This window comes from Narcine bancroftii, chromosome 1, assembly GCF_036971445.1.
Source record: "Narcine bancroftii isolate sNarBan1 chromosome 1, sNarBan1.hap1, whole genome shotgun sequence".
Lineage (NCBI taxonomy): Eukaryota > Metazoa > Chordata > Chondrichthyes > Torpediniformes > Narcinidae > Narcine > Narcine bancroftii.
Genome location: NC_091469.1, coordinates 90,782,708 through 90,799,398, shown reverse-complemented (window position 1 = coordinate 90,799,398; position 16,691 = coordinate 90,782,708).

Genomic DNA, 16,691 nt, shown 5'->3' with positions numbered 1-16,691 from the left:
GATTAAAGTGAACTTTACTGCAATACTGATTTTTTTTTCAAATTATTTTACATTTTGCACTGCCATTTAAATTTTAAACTTATGCAGGTTAGGCATTGTAAGAGTATGTGTCGGTCAACTTGAAAATGTTCATATCCAGCATCTGCAATCCCCCTAGGTGTCAGATACTAAAGATTGTACTGTGTGATCAATTTTCATCCTTCTGTATGTTTTTTAAAAGAATCTTTTTTAAATGATAGACTTTTTACATATATTACAATTGATAATGTTGTTTGCACGCCACTCCATTAATAATGATTAACAGAGTATCAATTGAATGATGCCAGTCATCGAACCAAATCAGCCCATGAATCAACTGCAATTTTCTATCAATTTATCTTGGACTGACCTGCATGCATTCGGCGACAGAAAGAAGCAATCTGCAAGGACAAGTCATTTTTGTTCAAATTCATTTTAAGTTCTAGATATACATATTGCACTATTTTTGTACCACAAAAAAAATATTTTGGTTATTTTGTCTGTAGTTTGCAAGGGTTGCAGTTTTCAGGTCTTTAGCAAAATTAACTTTATGTTGATTTTTTTTTGTATTGTGAACCTCTGTCTTTGTTATTTTCATGCCGATTTCACCAAATTACTAAATGTCAATGGTGGAATGCATTTATTAAATAAAGGCCACTGATTTTGCAAGTACAGATTTTTTTTAAAATTTAGACATACAGGAGAGAAACAGGCCCTTGTGCACACAAGCCCGTGCCACCTAACGGCACCCAAGTGACCAACACCTGGTTTCTGGTTCTGTAACAGCATAGTGTTAAAAGCTATGCTAACCATGGCACCTATTAGAGATACACAAGGACTCTGATTCTGTGATCCAAAATAAAAAAACAGAGTTTTCAACAGGAAGTTTGATTTAGGAGCTATTTGTTAATCTTCAGAGATAATCTCCAGAATGCGTATTTTTCTGAATCTCACCATAAGCAAAGAGAGCAATAGCTTGTCATTGCAGAAGTGGTTATACTCTGCCACTCACTGCCTGGAGAAATGGTGCAAATAAAATCATTCATTGTTTTCAAATGTAATTCAATAAGCATTTGAGAAAGAACAATATTAGGAACTCTGGCAAGAAATGGGAGATTGGATCTGACAGCATAATGCTACAAGCAGCTGAGAAGGACTTGATCAGCTTCTTCTGCACCATAGCACCTCTGTGATCCAATAATAGTGAAAAATATTTATCACATGAACACATTATGTCTTTTTATTACTATACTTTTAAACATGACATCTTCAAGACATTTTTGTTTAAAGCTGAACATAGTGTAATAATGAACATAGTGTAATGATCCTCTTGATTGCTAGAAGGAGTTGGAGAATAGTTTGTGGAGGAGGAGGTAGTCATAACTTCCTACCTGTTTTTTTTATTAATTTTTGGATTAAGGAGTGAAGTTTCTTTTTATTATTTAAAAAAAAAATTTCCTTTTTTTTGTAGTTTTAAGAGGGGATAAGGGGAGGGAGGGGATAAGGGGAGAGGGTCTTTTTTTTCTTTTCTTTTTTTTCTTTTTTCTCTTTTTTTTTCTTTTGTGTTGTTGTAAGAAATGTCTAAATTAAAGTTTGCTTCTCTTAATGTCCAGGGTTTAAATAATCCTTATAGCGTAAGAAAGTACTTGCTTACTTAAAAAAATTAAAAGTTGATGTGGCTTTTTAGCAGGAAACTCATTTAACGGATAAGGAACATTTGAAACTTAAACGTGAATGGGTTGGACAAGTTTTTTATTCTTCATTTAATTCAAAGGCAAAAGGAGTGGCAAATTTGGTGCACAAGAATCTACCATTTCAGTTACAGAATGAAGAGAAAAATGGTGGAAGATTATTAAAACTGAATTGTACAAACTTTAACGAGGCTTGGACTTTGCTTGATGTTTATGCTTCAAATGTTGAGGATACACGTTTTGTTGTGGATATGTCTTTATTACTTGGACAAGCAAATTCTAATGTGATGATTGGGGGAGATTTAAATGTGGTGTTGGAGCCTTTATTGGACAAGTATCCAAGAGCAATTAAGAAATCTAAAATGGCAGTGCAAGTGATTAACATGATGACAGATTTGAATTTAGTTGATATTTGGCGAAGATTTAATCCTACAGAGAAAGATTTTTCTTTTTATTCTTCACGCCATAATTCTTTTTCAAGAATTGATTATTTTTTAATTTCAACGCATTTGCAAGATGGGGTTATATCTGTGGATTATAAAGCAAGGTTGGTTTCAGATAATTCATTACTATTATTAGAATATCAGAGTTCGCAAGATGTTCAGAGAACCCCAAAATGGAGATTTAATATTATGCTATAACAAAAAACAGAATTTATTAGTTATTTAAAAAAAACAAATTGAGGTTTTTATTAGTAATAATATTAATTCTGTTTCTAGTCATTTTGTTTTATGGGATGCAATGAAAGCTTTTTTACGAGGTCAAATTATTAGTTATGCTTCTAAAGTAAAGAAAGAGAGAATCAGAGAGACTGAAGATTTAGAGAAAAAGATAACTGTTACTGAAAAAGAATTTCAAAAAAATGCTACCGAAATGCAAAAGAATCAGTTAACTAATTTAAAATTTAAGTATAATGAATTACAAACATATCGGTTTGAGTGTTTAATGAATCGAACTAAACATAAGTTTTATGAATGGGGTGAGAAAGCTCATAAAGTCCTCTCATGGCAGTTAAAAAAAGAACAATTATCTAGGATTATACCAGCAATTAGAAAGAAATCGGGCATTACTTTTAGACAAAAAGAAATGAATGAGGAATTTTGTAATTTTTATAAAAAATTATATACTTCAGAATGTAAAGATGTAACTGAAGATGCAATAGATTCTTTTTTGAAAAATATTAAATTGCCACAACTGAATCAAGAAGATAGACAAGAGTTGGATAAATCTTTTACAGAAAATGAAATTGAAATGGCAATAAGAGATATGCCAAATGGAAAGGCACCTGGTGAAGATGGGTTTTCTATAGAGTTTTATACAACTTTTTATGTTGATATATCTTCTATTTATAAGGATGTAATACAGCAAATTTATAAAACTTTTCAATTACCTGTATCTTGTTCTAATGCTATAATTACAGTTATACCAAAAAAAGATAAAGATCCTTTACAGGTTTCTTCTTATCGACCAATATCGTTGTTAAATGTGGATTATAAAATTGTAGCTAAAGTTATGGCTAATAGATTAGCTCAATATTTACCTAAAATAATACATAAAGACCAAACAGGATTTATTAAAAAAATAGATATGTGTCTGATAATATTTTGCGTTTAATAACTTTGATAAACAAATCTAAATCTCAAATGAATTATCCAATAGTGGTTTCGTTGGATGCAGAAAAGGCTTTTGATAGAGTGGAATGGAAGTTTTTATTTAAAGTACTTGAGAAATTTTGTTTTGGTTTCTCGTTTATTGGATTGATAAAGGCTTTATATAAAAGTCCGAAGGCTAGAGTTGCTACCAATGGGCAGATTTCAGAATCTTTTGATTTAACAAGGTCTACTAGGCAAGGATGTCCATTGTCACCTGCTTTATTTGCCATAGTTATTGAACCTTTGGCACAATTAATACGAGAATAGTTTGTGGCACCTGGGGTTGGATTCAAGATTGATGCCTCCATGTGGTCATGTGTGTATTTAGCTAATAAAGTATAGTTGTTTTAAAAGCTAAGTTTCTTTATTACAATAAAATAAACATCACATGGTACCAAGAGTGGAAGAAACACCAGGAGTGTGCAGAGTGAGATAGCAGCAGAGATATGAGGAGTGTAAAGGCTCCTGACATTGTAAATTGGACTGGAAATGTTTTTGCCAAGACAGAAGACCAAGGCAAGTTCAACAAGGTTATCGAGATGTTTGAAGGACCTTGTTCACCAAAGAAAAATGAAACATTCAAGCAGTAACTGTTTCACTTGCACATGCAGCTGCAGGGAGAGAGCTTTGATACGTTATTAATGGACTTAAAATTAAAAGCAAGAACAAGCAATTTTGGATCGCTGCAAGATTCAATTATCCATGATCAAATTGTATCAGGATTATTGATAAGAAAGTGAGAGAGAGGTTGCTGCAAGAGACAGAGCTTACCTTAACTGGAGCTGTGAAGATATGCCATGCCAGTGAATTAGCTCTGCAGTATGTGAAAAAGTTTGATGAGAGTGCAAACACCAATGAAAGTGAAGGAATAGCCATAGCCATAGTGTTGGGACATACACATAAACAAAAAATTTAGATATAGGAAACAACAAAATGATGGAGAAACATTAAATTGTAAAAGATGTGGCACTCAACATGCATAAAACAATGCCTCACCTATGGAAAAGTTTGTAATAAGTGCAAAAGGCAGAAGCATTATGTAAAGCAATGTTTTCTAAAGGGAAGCAAAACAGAAATGAAAGCGTGCACACTATATACACTATAGAAGAAAATGCCCTCAGTAATACAATCTTTGTGGGCATGGTAATGTAAAAAAAGTTCTAAACCAACAGAAACTGAACAGCCAAGTGTGAACAGAGTTGAGCAGGACAAGTGGACTGTGTCATTTCATACAAATGGAGCAAATATTCCTTTCAAGCTGAACACAGGGGTAATTTGATCTGTGAGCACAATATCTGGACAATGAAGATAAAGCCAATAATCCATGCGCATTCTGTACAGCTTAAAGCCTACAATGGACAGAGCATCAACACAAAAGGGTGTGGTGAATCTCTGCTAAGCTGCCTGTCTCCCCTCTGGAAAGCCTTGCTGTACTAATATTGGCTGTGCATTATCTCTACCGTTAAAGACACTCCCCTTGGGAATAATCGTGTATGCACCCATTGTCTTTCATTATTGTACCATGTGTCTACTAATAAAAGCCATGAATATTGTTTGACTACATCGTCTTTGTCTACTTCATCAACTGGCACTTCAATTTTATTAGCAGAAATGGATGGAGCACTCAAGCCAGAGTGACTGATAATCGACCAGTCTGCCTGGAGGGCTAGAGAAATTTTCAACTACTGGATTGCTTGTTTAAATTACTACATGGCTCGAAACAACGTGGTTGATGAGGCAATACAGTGGGGCCACCTGAATTCCCTGCTGGGTGAGGTCCCTTTTTCCATAATGCAAGGAGCTACCACTCTGGCTATAGCCTGGGGACATCTGACTGCTTACTTTGCGGTGCCACGGAATGTGGTGCTTGTTTGACACCAGTTGCTGACTAGACGCTAGAAACCCAGGGAAAGTTATGCTGCCTATACACTAGCCCTCGACTCACTGGCAAACGAATGTGATGTCAGGGCAGTCAATATGCAACAACACCACAATGCCTTGAAGCTGGATGCTTTTGTCAACGGAATCAACTCCAGTAACATCCGACAGAGGCTGTTGGAGACAGAGCCCTTATCCTACAATTGGGCAGTCACTCTAGCCAAAACACTGAGAAGTGCTATGTGGTCCAGTGAAATGCTAGAAACCAAAGGGGAAACATTCAGGTGTTCTGGAACCCTGAAGGAAAGAAAAGGATGAACCCCTGGCAAATGCTACTTCTGTGATAAGAGCTGGCACCCCAGACAGAAGTCCCCAGCTTGATTTGCTACCTGCAGCTATGGTGAGAAACATGGCCACTTCGCTAAAGCATGTAAGGCAGTACTCCCACTGATAAGAAGAAGAAAAGCACCAAGAAAATGCATCCTGGAGCTGCAGGAATGGAAGACATCTGTGAAAAGGAGGAATCTTCAGATGAGGCGACTGAATTGGCTTCAAGTGACAGTGAGGTGAGATCAACACAAAGTTCCCCTATAATAGCTCAATTGACTGTAAAGTTTGGGGGATGTTATGGACTGGAACAGTCGAATATGAAGGGGGAGGTGAACGGTGAGACTCTTGATTGCCTAATAGACTCAAGGAGTACTGACAGCTAAATCACAAAGCAAAAGATATCGATGGCTTGTAGTGAACTTACAAAAACTGTACGGGACAAGTGTAAAGTTACTTTAAACTTGCAGGGACATTGCCTTGCTGATGTTTGCCTTTTTGAAATGCCTGAGCTATGTGCTCCTGTGTTACTGGGGTTGGACATTCAATCTCAGATGAAAAGTGTAGTGTTAAATTTTGATGGGCCACTACCTACCCCACGCTAGTTACTGCGGTCTGTCCACATTAAAGATCAAAGCTCCGTCCCTTTTCAGTGATTTATCCCCTGAGTGTTGGCCCATTGCTACTAAGAGCCGTTCTTACAGCAAGGAGGATCATGAGTTTCTCAAAGTTGAGATCCAGAGATTGCTTAAAGAGGGAGTGATTGAACCTAGTAAGAGTCCGTGGCGAGCCCAGGTGGTAGTTGTGAAAAATCACACCAAGAAACAACTGGCAATTGACTACAGGCAGACAATCAACCATTACACTAACCTGGATGCCTACCACCTGCCACGCATCAATGAAATGATTAATCAGATAGCACAATGCAAAGTGTACTCCACTATCGACCTCAAAGCAATTTACCACCAAATCCCCATTAAAAAAAAAGGGAATGACCCTATAAGGCTTTTGAGGCTGATGGGGGGTTATACCAGTTTAAAAGGGTACCTTTTGGAGTCACTAATGGAGTGTCAGTGTTTCAGAGGGAAAAGGATAAGATTGTTAGAATATACGAGTTACCGGGTACATTTCCCTATCTGGATAATGTCACTATCTGTGGGAAAACACAGATTGACACCAACTTAAAGAAATTTTCAGCAAGAGCTAAAGAACTTAACCTTACACTTAACAAGGGTAAATATGTTTTCAATGCGACAGAGCTGCCCATTCTGGACTACATTGTCCGCAAGGGCAAAATCCACCCCGATCCGGAAAGAATGGCTTCCCTTAAGAAGTTACCACTCCCAGACTCAGCAAAAGCCCTTAAAAGGTGTATGGGCTTCTTTTCCTACTACTGAAAATGGGTACATGACTACGCTATGAAAGCACACCCTCTTTTTGACACTAAATCTTTTCCTCTCTCTGCTATGGCCTTGAAGGCTTTCAAGAGAATTAAAGCTGTATTGCCAAAGCTGCACTCTCGTCCATTGTCTAGGATATTCCGTTCCAAGTGGAAACTGATGCCTCAGATTGTGCTTTGGCAGGAACCCTTAATCAAAAGGGCAGACCGGTGGCATCCTTTTCCTGCATGTTACGTGGACATGAACATCCTGCCATAGAAAAAGAAGCCTAGGCTATTATTGAAGCTGTTTGCTACTGGAGACACTTTCTAGCCGGCAGAAAATTTACCTTGGTCACTGATCAAAAATCATGTTCAGTACTAAACACAAAAGTAAAATCAAAAATGGTAAGATGGCATGCTGGCGAATAGAACTCTCAACTTATAATTATGAGATCCAGTACAGACCGGGCAGGTTAAATGATCCTTCTGACGCATTGTCACGAGCTGCTGCCTGTGCTCGGGTTGAGGGGCTAAAAGAGATCCATGGTAGATAGGAGTCATGAGGTTCTTCCACTACATAAGGGCTAACAACGTTCCTTACTCCCTGGAAGAAGTCAGAAAACTAACTAAAAGCTGTCCTGTTTGTGCAGAATGCAAACCACAGTACTTTAAAGCTCCGGAGGCCACTCTCATCAAGGCAACCTGACCTTTTGAGAGGATTAGCTTAGATTTTAAAGGGCCGTTACCTTCTAACAACAAAAATGTATATTTTCTTACAGTAATCAATGAATATTCAAGGGTTCCCTTTGGGATACCCAGCCCTGACGTCTCGTCAGCCTCTGTCATTAAGACACTTGACAGAATTTTCAGCATTTTTGGTTTTCCCAATTACATTCATACAGATAGAGGCTCAGCATTCATGAGCACTGAACAGCGCCAAGCCCAGCTATGAAAGGGGATTGCCACCAGCCGTACCACGAGCAACAACCCACAGGGCAATGAGCAAGTCGAAAGGGCTAACGCTACAGTCTGGAAGACTGTTAACCTTGCATTAAAAACACATGGTTACCCTGCTACACGGTGCAGGAGGTGCTGCCTGAGGCGTTGCATTCTATTTGGTCTTTATTGTGTACTGCAACAAATCAAACACCTCATGAACGTATGTTTGCTTTTCCTAGGAAATCTGGAACTGTGATGGACTGGCCAGCCTGTTTATCTGAGCCTGGAACTGTGCTGCTGAAGAGCCATGCTCGGGCGCATAAAACAGACCCTCTAGTCCAACCAGTTCAGTTACTGCATACTAACCCCAACTATGCTCATGTTAAATTCCCAGACAGGAGCACTGACACTGTACCCCTAAGAGATCTGGCCCTGCCTGGTTTTCCCCTTCCTCACTCACACCCCTATTCAAAGCGATCCTGAGAGATTGGACTCACGCGCGCCCCCCCCCCCCCCCCAGCCTTTGACCCCTAGTAAGCATTCAGATGGCCTTGCTGAGGCTCCACTGCCTCATGCTGGCGATTCTGGAGCGGATCCAAAAGTCAGACCTTCCCACACTACAGACCCATAACCTGTATAAGTTCCCAAGTTTGCAAAGCCTACAAGGCCTGCACCTGTTCCTCTGAGAAAATCAACTAGAATTCGTAAACAACCAGAGAGGCTGCAGTATTTATAAAACATCTCATTATATTTTGATTGCTTTGTTAGATACTGGTGTATTTTGGCTGTCAGAGAATTCTCAATGCCAAATATGGTATCCATGTATTGCTTGCTTAAGTTTTACCTAGCAGCTGTCCTTTTGATTTCAACCCTTCTTCTGCCAGTGGGAGACTGTGGTGAATCTCTGCCAAGCTGCCTGTCTCCCCCCTGGAAAGCCTTGCTGTACTAACATTGGCTGTGCATTATCTCTACCGTTAAAGGCACTCCCCTTGGGTATATCTGTATATGCACCCATTGTCTTTCATATTGTACCATAAGTTTCTGCTAATAAAAGCCATGAATATTGTTTGACCGCATCCTCTTTGACTGCTTCATCAACTCGTACTTCAAAGGGACGTTTTCTTCTTCTTCTTCTGGCTATCCATCCCATAGAATGATGAGGTTTCCTTTCAGTCAGTTTGTGGAGTTTGATATGTGTTTCCTGGAGTGACTGTACAGGCTAATACCAATCTACCCCTGCTGCCTGCATACAGGCATAACGTGGTCTGCACTACCACTTTGCCCATCATTACAGAACATGGGCGTGTTGAGGATACACTATTCCTCAGAAAAGAACAGTGTATGCGTGAATGGATTTTAGGTAAGAAGGTGGGGGGGGGGGGGTTGCACAGGTCCACACCCACCATCTCAACATCCCCTCCTGGATCCAGTAGCATGGTGAGGTCCAAGATAGCTGGGGGAAGTTCTGTTGTAATGAATAGCCAGACCAATCTTCGACGTAAGGGATGCCATTTCAGTGTGTCGCAGCACATGATTGCTTGATGGCTGTTGACCAGATGAGAAGGTTCATTTGCCCTTTGACAGGACTTGTTTTTCATTCTGCAGATTATCTAGCCACCCTCTGCACCAGGCAGCCTGGTGGGGGAGCCAGTTTATTTGACAACCACCCAACCATGTGACAGGTATTACTGGGTACCAGTAGCACTCAAATGAGTAACCTGACCAAGTAAACTCAAGGTGAAAGCTAAAGATAAAGAGCACCACCTCAGGTCGCAGTCGTCCCAGATGAACATGAATCACTGCTGGGTTACAAAACATGTGAGAACTTAAGCCTAGTCAAGAAGGTGTACACACCAAGGAAATCTATTGTGTTAGCTGATGTGTTATCCAGGGCAACGACGCAGTGTGAAGCACAAAATGAGAGTTCTACAGAACCTGATCACTGAATCTTGACCCCTATCTGACATGAAATCCAAGTATGTTGCAGCTGAAATAGAATAGGACTCAGTTCTACAGGAGATCATCAAGAATCTGAATGAAGGATGGCCTAGAGGTGAACATCAGAGCTGAGCTGAGTGTTGTCAACGGGCTTCTAATCAGATAGAGCAGAATTGTCATTCCTCAATCACTGCAACAAGAGATGCTGAAAAGGGTGCATGAGGGGCATCTTGGAATAGAAAATGCAAGAGGAGGGCCAGAATTGTTGTTTATTGGTCACGGATAAATGCTGACGGGATGGATTCCAGCTGTGAGATCTGTTTAAAACATCATGCCAAGCAAACAAAGGAACCCATGATAATAATTGACTTACCAGCAGAATCATGGCACAACTATGGGACTGATCTGTTCCATGTGGAAGGAAATACCTACTTGGTGGTTAATGATTATCGAACTATCGAAGAGATTGTGCTGCTTCCTAATATGTCTGCTGCTTGCGTGATCAAATATATGAAATTGATCTTTGCAAGACATGGAATTCCTCAAATTGTCTACAGTGACAAAGGACCATGCTACAGTTGTAGAGAATTCCAGAACTTTGCAGAAGAGTATGATTCTGGCATATGACTTCAAGTCCTTTGCATCCAGAAAAGAGTTCACATAGTTAAACATTTCCTCAAGAAAACAAAAGACAGTGGCTCAGATCCGTATCTAGATCGATTGAGTTACAGAGCTTTAACACTTGAACATGGCATATCACCCACTGAGCTTCTGATTGGATGTAGACTATGCCACACTCTTCACAACTCTGCAGATTCAAACAAAAAATGAGATGTCAAAGATGTTGAATGGAAACAAAAGTGTCTGCAATGGAAACAACAAAAAAAAAAGACAAGTCAGCAAGAAGCTTAGTGCCACTGACACAACATGACACAGTGAGACTCAGATATTCTAACATTTGGGGAATAAAAGGGTACTGTTCTGGTGGAAGTAAATCCAAGATCCTACACTGTCAGAACAGAGGATGGTCAAATACTGAAAAGGAATTGAAAGAGCCTGCTGAAAATGCAAGAGACACTGCAGGAACAGACAAATGCTGAAGATCCAGCCTGCACAGCAACAGAGGAAACACCACCAATGCTAGACAGTAATGGAATTGCAGAGTCGACACAAGCACCTGTGTTAAGAAGACCCACATGTGTTAATCAATGCAGGCTGATAAATGAAAATAAAAAAGAACTGCACACTTATAAATTTTGTATTTCTAATGTTGCATTTACGTTGTGTTGAACTTTAAATTGAAATGAATAATGTATTAGTGTGTTATGAGAACCACACCAGGATGAGCTATTGAGAGATTAAATTTTAAAATCAACATGTTGTAGATATGGGCTCCGTATTTTCAAAAAAAAAGTGATATTTATCACGTAGACTTTTTTTCAAGAGGAATACAAGATCTCATTTCAATATGCCATCTTTGCATTCCCAAATCCATATCCGACTTCCAAGTAATAGCTACACTTTTCCTTGAAACAGCTAAAGGTAATCATTAAAATTCAATTTGTTACTTAGTTCATCTTAATTTTAAACTAAACATTTTAATATTTCCCAACAAAAAAAAAACACTGGATCCACAGAAGTTTTACGTTCAATATTTTCTCCAAAAATACTTTAATTTGTATCCAAAATATTTTAATTTTTTTTCATTCGACTTGGCCATCATTACAGAACATGGGCGTTCCAGGAAAGAGGATGTAATGATAAAGTGCTAGTGATTCTCCTGATATCTAGAGGGAATCAGCAAATAGTTTGTGGCAGCTGGGGTTGGATTCAAGATGGATACCTCCATACAGTTGTATGTGTACTTTAGCTAATAAAGTATAGTTGTTTTAAAGGAACCCAAGTTTCTTCATTACAATAAAAGAAACATCACACTTGGCTGACCTCATTGTTATGTTCTCTACAAATGTGAAATCACACAAATTTTCTAACTAGAGTTCACTGGAAAACTTGAATGAACAGCAGGCCTCAAATCCTTATAGATCCTGGTTTATGTGCACTCATATTCAAACTACTTTGTGAAGCACAAACTGTGTCTGTTGGCAGGCAATGCAGTCAACTCCACTGACATAATTAGATCCTCAACAAATGAACAGGAATACTAAATGAAAGAGTAATGTCTAAATATGCACAACACACACTTATGTCTGAAATTGTGTTCTGCATTGATGAATTTAAATTTGCATAAATTTTAAAAGCTTTTGTCATCTGATAGTCAAAGAAGTTGCTTCTCTGGCAAAGTAATACATCTGTTCTGTGTTAAATTGCTTTATGTTCTGATGTATTCATTCGGGACCATCAGTGCTTTGGAGGGTTGCCTATTTATTTTTTAATGGTGTCAGTGGCAGACTAGTTCTATGAAAATGCAGAAGAGCAAAATAAATGTTAGTAATGCAAAGATTTATCAAGATTTATGGGCATTCTCATGTCTGCTTCGGTTTCAAATACAAAGACATCTTTTGATTTTTTTTTGATTCACAGGGAAAACTTTGTCCTTTCCTTTCAACTGACTGATAAAATTAATGAGACAGACTATCCCTCTCTGCTCTGTAACACCCGTCAATTTGGGTATCGAGCCAATATTGTATTCACAGTGTTCTTCTCTGTCAGACTGCACAGTTATCCTAACCAGTTTGATAGACGTGAGTTTCATGCTTATCAATGGAAACTGCTGCATTCCCTGTGTAAATCTCAAGTTGGATGCAGGAGAAAGTTCTCTTTCCACTTGTCTATCAGCCTCCCAACATAACACTTGAGGCACAGCTATGATCAAGTCTGATGCCAGTAGTTACAGAGGTGTTTAGATCCTTGTGTTTTCTATAGACTGACTAAAGTCACGCATACAAAATCTTTTAAATTTAAAGTTTAAAATAATTAGATATACAGCACAGTAGCAGGCCATTTCAGCCCAAGAGCCCGTGCCACCCAATTACACCCGATTAACCTATAACCCAGGTATGTTTTGAATGGTGGAAGGAAACTGGAGTCCCCAGGGAAAACCCACTCAGACAAGAGGACAATGTACCAACTCCTTACAGACAGCACAGGATTCAAACCCCGGTGCCGAAAGCTGGTGCTGCAATGGTGTTGCACTATTCATTATGCCAACCATGCTGCCCTAAAGACCTTCTTAAGGAAGATCTTCATATGCTCTCAATTCCACTCATGATACATATTTGCTAAGAAATAGTCACTTTTTCAAATAATGCCAAGAAAAAAAATATATATATAACGTTAGTGCCTAGAAAGTTCATTACTGTGTTTAAAAAACTTTAAAGCTATTTTGACCTCAATTTGGAGTTATCTTAAAACAATGCGAGAGAAATTCTCACCAGATCTCATATAGATCTTGTCCTGAACTAATGTCTATTTTTGAATAACTTCATGCAACGATAGAGAATATAATCAATTAAATTTCACTTCCTATCTTAGAAAGCCATTAATCAATCAGCACATCTTGGGGTTGTGGCTGTGGGAGGGAACCAGAGCACTCAAAGGAACCCCAAGAGGAAGTGTGAACAGAAGATAGTCATATAACCATATAACCATATAACTACTTACAGCACAGAACAGGCCAGTTCGGCCCTACTAGTCCATGCTGTAGCAAATCCCCACCCTCCTAGTCCCACTGACCAGCACCCGGTCCATACCCCTCTAGTCCCCTCCTATCCATGTAACAATCCAGTCTTTCCTTAAATGTAACCAATGATCCCGCCTCGACCATGTCTGCCGGAAGCTCATTCCACATCCCTACCACCCTCTGCGTAAAGAAATTTCCCTTCATGTTCCCCTTATAATTTTCCCCCTTCAATCTTAAACCATGTCCTCTAGTTTGAATCTCCCCCTTTCTTAATTGAAAAAGCCTATCCACATTTACTCTGTCTGTCCCTTTTAAAATCTTAAACACCTCTATCAAGTCCCCTCTCGATCTTCTACGCTCCAGAGAAAAAAGCCCCAGTCTGCACAACCTTTCCCTGTAACTCAGACCCTGAAATCCTGAAATGATGTAGCTTTCATGTTTTCAGGACATCCTCAAAAGGTTGACAGGAAAATTCTTGTTGATTTGCAATCCTGGAAATCAAGCAGGGAAACAACAGACAGATGGAATGCAGAAGTTGGATGAAGGAACCATCCAGGAAGACCAAGGCATAACTATAAAACAGGGGAATTTAAAATGGTTCATCTGAAAGATGAACCTTGGGATCATGTCATCCAAAAGATGGCACATTTAACATTGCAGCAGTCCATCAATACAGCAATAATTTCAGTCAAGATCATGAACAGGGTGAATCTCTAACCAAGAACATACCTATATCTGTCTGAGTTGTACAGTGGTACAGTTACTTAGATCCAGTGGCCCAGGTTCACTTCTGATCTCCATAGTTGACTGTGTGGAATGTGTATGTTATCTCTGTGCTCATGCATGAGTTTCCTCCAGGTCTTGCATCTCTGAAACATGTTGAGTGGGCTATTTACACTTGATCCAGTTGTACAAGTGAGGATAGGTTCATGGTTAACACAGACAGGATGAAGTTTCTGTTTCTGCACTGTATGAACCTCTGAATCTATTTAACAGAGGTAATAATATTATTCGCCAAGCAAAAAGACAAACCCTTTAACTGAGCCTCTGAAGTGATTGTATGGCATATATTAGAAATGACAACTTAGTTTACCATATACTCTTCCATAAATGACGATCCAATGGCCAATTAATGCTAATGGACAGGTTTATTTCTTAAGATTTCTTGTTCTGAGACTAAGCAAAATGATTTCACACTGACAAACCAACAATATTGAAATAAATTTTCTGTATCAGGTTGTTTTTTGTCGGGAGACAGGATGGTGTTCTTCAGCCACTGAAGCATTAGAGATTATAGCCCTGGTGTTTCAGGGTGTACACCACATTTATGGCACTTGGTGTGCTCAGTATAGGTGACCACATCCTTGATCACTTCAGCTTCCCATGGATCTCCCCAAGATCCACTTGACCACACAATGCCGAGCCGGGCGGCGGATAATGGGTTTGGTGATGCCCTTCATGATTTCACGGAGCACTTTACAATGTCACTTGGCTCTGCCTTTTCCCAGTTCTTTGCCTCCTTTCATTCTGCCAGACATAATGCCATTTAAATCAAGTCCCTGCTCAATCTTGGAAATTTGGATGCCCAGGTTGTTTGGGTTTAAACAGTGAAGCTGAGTAACTCACATTTTTTTCAACATGTTGAGTGGTATAACTGGGTAATAATCTCAGTGAAAACACATCAACATTCATATATTTAAAATAAGCAAATAAAGTCATTTAACTCTAACCAAATCAATAAACAATCTGCTGGAGGAACTCTCAATGTCAGTGGGAGAAAAAGAAATGTTGACACTTCAAGGTCAAGTTCAAGTTTATTATCATCTGATTGTACAAGTACAACCCAATGCAATAGCGTTCTCTGGTGCTCGGTGCAAAAATGCAAACATGCGTGTAAACAAAACACACATATGCAGTACAGATATACAAATTTAAAAATAAATAATTATTGTTAAATGAATAGTAGAGTCTTGGAGGGTTTGTATGAACAGCTCGTTCAGCATTGTCACTGCATGAGCACAGAGATAATGTGCAAATTCCACACAAACACTGGAGATCAGAAGTGAACCCGGGTCACTAGACCTAAGTAACTGTACCACTGTACAACTCACACAGATATCGGTATGTTCTTGGTTAGAGATTCACCCTGTTCATGATCTTGACTGAAATTATTGCTGTATTGATGGACTGTTGCATTCTCAGCCTGGCTCTGATACTTCTGCATCTCTTTCCCAATAGGAAAAGCTGGAGGATATTGCGTGTGGAGTGATAAAGGTCATCAATGATTTTTGTGAATCCTCTTCAGACAATGAACCCCGTAGATCATGTCAATGGGGGGAAGATTGGAACTCTGACCTTGATGAACAGTTCCCACCAGAAACATTCTTAAATGGATTGATTATCTTTGTCCACATTCCAGCAGCTGCAGTCACCTGCGTCTCTAGTTAACACTCTACAATGTTTGATTATACTAGGTTATAATTATTTCTTTGGAAAATAATTCAAATGGATCATTAAATCCAAAACAAGAGTTAAAAATTAAAATCAGTACAAATATCTTAAATCCCAAAGCTGTTTTAAGATGTTAATGAGATATTAATATGTACAGTGACAGTAAACTACGATCCAAAATGTGCATTTCAACATATAATGTGAAATCAAAGCTGTAATGTTCTCTTTAAAATTTATTGATTGCGACACATAACCAGGAGAGTGCCGGACTAAAAAGTTTATTATTGAGGAAGTTTATTTATTTTCTTCATTCTAAGGCTGTTATTTATGAAGAAACCAAGGATTGATTGAATGATATTTGGTGGAAAGTGTGCTGACTGGCTGCATCACGGACTGATATGGGACACAAATACCTCTGAGAGGAATGGCCTGCAGAAGGTAGTGGACACAACCCAGGCATCACATACAAAACCCTCCCCACCATCGAGAATATCTATAGGGATCACTGCTGACATCAAGGATCCACACCATTTCATCTTGTATTCATATGTGTGAGTTCTTAGACGACACATGGATGAAGAAAAAGGTTCTTTACTTTAAAGTTGATGTAAACAGCACCATGATGCTGCAAGTCTTCATTACAGCTCTTGCATACTGTGTGTCAGCCCCCTGCTGGCAGACGTCTAATCAAACAGTAAGGCATTGCTAGTTGCAGTACAACCATGATCACTATCATTACACATAATACACTCTGTTCTCACTTCTAATAACATAAA